Source organism: Molossus molossus, unplaced genomic scaffold, assembly GCF_014108415.1.
Source record: "Molossus molossus isolate mMolMol1 unplaced genomic scaffold, mMolMol1.p scaffold_m16_p_10, whole genome shotgun sequence".
Lineage (NCBI taxonomy): Eukaryota > Metazoa > Chordata > Mammalia > Chiroptera > Molossidae > Molossus > Molossus molossus.
In genome coordinates, this window is record NW_023425345.1 from 71,689,526 (window position 1) to 71,695,794 (window position 6,269).

Below are 6,269 nucleotides of genomic sequence, written 5' to 3' on the forward strand. Positions count from 1 at the left end.
AGGACCATTTTAAATATATACGGTGTGTGTGTGTGTGTGTGTGTGTGTGTGTGTTTATTGATTCTAGAGAGGAAGGGGGAAGAAGAGAGAGAGATAGAAACATGGATGTGAGAGAGAAATATTAACTGGTGCCTCCTGTACACACTCCAACTGGGGATCAAACCTGCAACCCGGGCATGTGCCTGACTAGGAATCAATCCTAAGACCCTGTGTTGCTCTGGACAACTTTCAACCAACTGAGCCACACTGGCCAGGACATAAGGCAGCTTTTCATTTTTTTTTTAATGCTCACCTGAGGATATTTTCCATTGATTTTTTTTTTTTTTTAGATAGAGTGAGAGGGAGAAAGAGAGAAACATCGATGTGAGACAGACACATCAATTGGTTGCCTCCAAAACGACCCTGACTGGGGCCAGGATTGAACTGCAACAGAGGTACATGCTCTTGCCCAGAAATTGAACCCAAGACTCTTTGGTCTGCAGGCTGATGCTTTAACTGCTGAGCCAAGCCAGCCAGGGAAGCTTTTTATAAATAAATTATAGTTATCATACATATTATCTCTAATCAGAATCTGAGTAAGGGTATAGATGATTAAGAATACATTTCATTATAGTATTAGGTGATAAAACAGCCAATGTTTGAAATAATATGCTTTCTTAAAAATACCAACATTTTATACAGATCTTTATTAATCAAAACTCTTGTATTCATCACTCATACTAAATATTTCCTATTGAAAATTGCTGTTTTAATGCCTAATGTTACCAAGAATATGTCATCAGTTTAGATCATTGAAGCACATAGACATTTTTGTGGGACTCTTGTAACTGCCCAAAACTTTTTTTTTTTAATCCTCACTAGAGAATATTTTTTCATTGATTTTTAGATAAAATGGAAGGGAGGGAGGGGGGAGAGAAAGAGAGAGAGACAGAGAGAGAGAGAGAGAGAGAAACTTCAATACAAGAGAGAAACTTCAATACGAGAGAGTAACAAAAATATCTTTATACCAGCATCTTGTAGCTGTCATTCAAATGTCCTGTAAAAGTTTTATGAACTTGCCCTGGCCGGTTTGGCTCAGCGGTTAGAGCGTCGGCCTGCGGTCCTGAGAGACCCGGGTTCGGTTCCCGCTAAGGGCGCGACCTCGGCTGCAGTTTGTCCCCGGCCCTGGTTGGTTGTGCGGGTGGCAGCCACTCGATGTGTTCCTTTCACATCGATGTTTCTCTCTCTCTCTCTGTTCCTCTCTCTCCCTCGCACTCTACCTGAACAAAAAATGGAAAAATGTCCTCGGGTGAGGATAAAAAAAAAAAAAAGTTTTATGAACTCATTTAGGGTTCAATAAATATTAATGAGAACATTTGCAAGACAGTTTTGGCATTAGGACAGGCAAATTATTTATAAAATATATGCATCACTTATTAAACTGATATTTATGAATAACAGTGATACTTATTTTAACATGTTTATGAATATGTCTGAAGCACCCAAGCACCCATTAGTCCAGCCCAAGGTGAACTAGTTTTATTATAGTCAAATTCAATTTGTTTAACTTGTGGTTAATTTTTTTCCAGGATTCTTGATTATTACTAAACACACCTGACCCCTCTTGTTTACTAACTGCCAAGTATGTGTGGTAAAGTTTATTTCTTCCTCTAGACAATGGTCCATATTAGGCTATTCTCTCATATTGTGATTGCAAGCAGCAAATTGACTAGGCACCGGGGTTCACCATTTAAGGGACCCATTGAGAAAATTAAGCTTTCTCTAAAAGTTTCACCAGAAGATAAAAAAATCTATTACTTACTAAGGCTCAGTGTACAGTTGTTTCCTAACACATTTCCTAATAGCTTTGATTCAAACAGTGTTGAGAAAGCCTGTGACAAACCAGGATCACCTCTCAGACAAGGAGTCCATTTAGCAGTCTATTATACAATCCAACACTGTAACGCCATCTAATGGGAAACTGCATTGCAAAAGGTTCCCGAAAATCTTTAAAAAGAATAAGCCAGTGATCCTTGTAACAATCTAAGAGACATAAGGTTAAATACTAGCTACCATACATTAAGGAGTTATTTCTATATATGTGTTCCGCCAAGATCAAAACCCAGGTAGGCCACACTTCAGAGCCCTCTGCCCTGTCCTGCCCCAGAGGCCCTGGTCCCATAGAAGCTCCCAGATGAAACACCCATGGTCATTACTCTCAAGGCCCTGTCACTTAGAGAGAGAGAGAGAACATCTACCTAAGTAATTACAATTCCAAGTAAAATATATTAAGAGAAGTCCAGATCAAGTTACAAGCCAGTTCAGATGAACACAGATTTCTTGAAAATAACAACTTGGAGCAATGTTTTTCTGAGGGAGAGATTGCAGGGGAAGAAGGGGGATGAAGGGCATATGGAATATAACTAGTATTGCTACATGCCATTCCCTTTGGTAGAGGAGAAGACACCTTCCATTTGCTATCTTCTTTGTTCAGAAAAACCATACAAGTATTACTCCACAGTGCATGCAACTAAGTCAACTAGTGGCTAAAACTGGAACCCAGAAACCCTGAAGGTAACCTGTTCTTTTCTGTTTGTTCCATGTTGAGTACATTTTTTTTTCCGTGTTTACTTTGTGTAGGTACCTTTTGCTGATTTCTCATCCTGAAGAAAGAATATTTTTCTAACTCACACAAAGTTAAGTGACTACATGCAGGGCAAGGCACAGGAATCCTTAAAAGGCTCCCAATTACTCTGTCCCTAAGGCAGAGCCCCTGTGGGATTCCGTACACATTTATAATAGGCAGAAAAGCAGGCTCACTCTCATTTTTCTTCCTCCTCTTATCCTCCACATTTTTCCCCTCCCTCCTTCCATCCTTTATTTCTTATATAATCAGTTCAGAACTATTATGTGCCAGGCACTGCATTCTCTGGGAATGGAGAATCTGAAAAAAGTCCTTGCCTTAAATATTTGACCTTCATTCAGCTTCATCCAAGGCCAAAGCTATACCACTTAGTGGTTAAAGCCAGACTGCCCTAGTGTTTGTCCAAGCTCAATGACTTAGTAACTGTGCTATTTGAGCAAGCTACGTAACTCTGGGCCTAAATTCCTCTTCTGGAAGTGTGGATATTGACATATCAAACTCACTGGGTGGTTAAGGGGATAAAAGGAGTTAATAATAAGCAGAAAGTGGCAACACCATGCCTGGACAATCGTGCGCATTATTGGGACATTGTTATAATTTACTATACTCTGCTTGGCTTCTTAGAGAGAGTGGATTAGTCTGTCCAAAGTCTGGAAGATATTGCAGTTCAGTCTCTTCTCTCAAAAAGTAGAAATCAATTCATTGGCAGACATAATCTTCAAGGAAGGAGTGTCCTCCCCTCATAGCTAGAAGAAAATCCTCCATGTCTGTTTATACAAGGTCACTCTCAATGGGCAAAAGAATGGGGCTGAATACACAGCTTCTAACGTAAAATACCCTTCTCAAATTTGCCTATTAGCAGATCTTAGAAACATTTCTTAGACTGCTAAATCCCTATCAAGTTATTTGGAATGAATGTCTGTTCCTTTGAGAAAGAAATGAACTGAGCCCTGGCCGGTTTGGCTCAGCGGTTGGAGCGTCGACCTGCGGTCCTGAGAGACCCGGGTTCGGTTCCCGCTAAGGGCGCATACCTCGGTTGCAGTTTGTCCCCAGCCCTGGTCGGTTGTGCGGGTGGCAGCCACTCGATGTGTTCCTTTCACATCGATGTTTCTCTCTCTCTCTCTGTTCCTCTCTCTCCCTCCCACTCTACCTGAACAAAAAATTGGAAAAATGTCCTCGAGTGAGGATTAAAAAAAAAAAAGAAATGGACTGAAAGCAAATAGGGTAGGAGGAAGATAAACTGGATGACTAGTTGTGAATTTTTTGAAAGCAGAATTCCAACTTCACTCATCTTGGTAACCACACATTACTGTCTGGAATGGCTTTAGGAGTTTAAATGTATCTAGTCTTTATTTCAGGTGCTTTCATAACTGCAAACTGTTGATTTAAATTTTGTGAAAAAACAGTATTATACTTCATGAGTTAGTATATAAAACGCTGAGTTGCTTAAGGTAATAATGTTTCCCTTTCCCTGAGATCACTCAGTTGCCTGCTCCCTTAGATTGCTGTAAATGGAATGTCACAAGCAGAAAGTGGAGCTAAGATTGCTTCACCAAGGTTAAAGAAGAGTCACCTTGCTCAAACCTCATCTGCTCCCTGCAAGCCACCACCCAGCTCAGATTTTTCCACCACTCCACCAAATGCAAGCGCGACATATCAACCTTGTGGTTCCAATGACACAGCACATTGTGGCCCTCTTGAGCTCTTAGTTTGGTTTGAGCCATAAAGCAGGGGATGCCAGGAAAGGACATCTAGTGCCCACTGCTTCTTCCTGTCCAGTTTTTTCATATCATCCTCATCATTGTTAGCTATTTTATACCTCTGATGTGTCTCTTATTAGATCCAGGAAGAAAGGAAGAGATGAAATATTAGCTTTCCTACTTCCACCAGCCCGCTTTTTCCATTCAACCCAGCCCACTCAGTACTACTTCTGTAAAAGTGTAGGCAGACACGTGCAGCGAAGCCACTCCTTTCTCTCTCTCTCTCTCTCTCTCTCTCTCTCTCTCTCTCTCTCTCTCTCTCTCAAACACACACACCCCACACTTAATTTTAATAGCCCTGGTGTAGACCACAAAATTCCCTCGCTAGCCCTACCGGGAAAGTGGCCCTTGCTCACAGCCGCCCTTGCCAAGCCAGCGTGCAATCCCTTTCCTGGAAGTAAGGAGTAAGGGAGAAAAGCGGATGGAGAGAGCCTCTGCATCAGCCCAGAGAAGAAGGCAGTTCGCACATGAGCCGCAGCCAGCCTCCCGCGCTACCTGGCCTGGCGCCCCAGCGTGGCGCAGGAGACTAGGAAACCCGGCGTGAGCTGCCGGGGGCGCAGGCCCTCTGAAAGACACACTTGCCTTCTGCCAGGGCGCATACCTCGCCAGCACACACCTTGCCACCAGCCTCTTACCCCAACATGCTACCTGGTGACCAAAGAAGAAGACGACCTCCCTGATACTTCGTCCCCTCCCAGCCTCTCCTCTCCGAGCCCCAGATAGTCTGCTAAAAGAGAAGACACTCCCTACACACCTTGACCACCAGCCCCACTCTAGACCCTTGCTGTGCAGGAGACAGGCCACCCTGATGATCGTGGGCTGGGGACGGGATGCTGGTGAGAAGCGCACTGGAGACACACCGGAAGGGAAGCAGCCCCGGGAGACTCCTGGGCCAAGGAGAGGGGAAGGACCGCACCAGAAGAGTCTCTGTGCAGAAGCCCAGGATGTGAGCACCTCCTGGCTGAAAGCACGCGGACTCGCGGGAAGCTCTCCGCCGCTGGGGACCCCTCATGCCCGCCCCCCTTCCCCGCCCCACGCGCACTCCCAGCCGGCAGCAGCTCCTGCTCTGCTGTCCTGTGCTGGATCGCTTGAGCTCTTCTCTGGAGGCAGCCTGTGTGTGTGTGTGTGTGTGTGTGTGTGTGTGTGTGTGTGTGTGTGTGTGTGTACACACACGCACGCGCTATATAAGGGCTCACTGGCGAACTCTGCGTTTGGCGTGTTTGTCACGGGCGGGTTTTTACACACGCGTGAGGCTCCCAGGGACGGCAGGGTGGAGACGCATGCTCGCCTTTCTCTCGGCCTGGCACCTCCCCTGCTCCTCCTCCTCCTCCCGTCCTGGTACGTTACCTGGTCGCTGGCACCGGGTGGGCACTGCGGCTCTCCGTTCCCTCCTAGGCGCAGCCGTTTCGCCTCGCTGTTACCCAGTGAATGGAATTATTTATTTATTTATGTCCCCTGACGTGTCCTCGCCTGCCACAGCCCGAGGTGGGAGGAGGAGGCAGCAGCGAGGGGAGGCGCGGTGGCGGCGCCCTTGTGGATGCCCCGGAGCGAGCGCCGGGCGGGAGGGGGGCTGGAGAGGAGGGAGTGGTGAAGAACCCCCGGCTAGAGCCATTCGCTTCGCAGGGACCGCCCGCTGCGGGTGGGGACAGAACCGCCGCCTTGTGATTCAAGGGGGACTGAGCATGCTCCAAGCCCTTGTCAACGCTGTAGACACTTTCTCCGGGGCTGGGGCACTCCACTTCAGGTTTTAGTTTTGACCAAGAGAGAAAGTCAAAAGTCTAGTGGAGAGAAAAGTTGTTCCAGATTGGTACCGACTGGCTTTATCCGAGTCCTTTGGCCCTTAACTTCGGCGCCAGGTGTGTGGTAGCTGTATGTAGATGCCCCAG

General features: G+C 46.1%; 1 protein-coding gene across 1 annotated transcript in view; it reads right to left on the reverse strand.

Moving 5' to 3' along the window:
* SLC16A7 (solute carrier family 16 member 7) overlaps nt 1–5,785 on the reverse strand; it is a 164,284-nt gene extending 158,499 nt beyond the window's left edge. The window contains exon 1 of the mRNA XM_036252357.1: nt 5,731–5,785. The gene's annotated coding sequence lies outside the window, so the exon portion shown is untranslated. The remainder of the gene's footprint in view (nt 1–5,730) is intronic.
* Nucleotides 5,786–6,269: the final 484 nt, after the last annotated feature.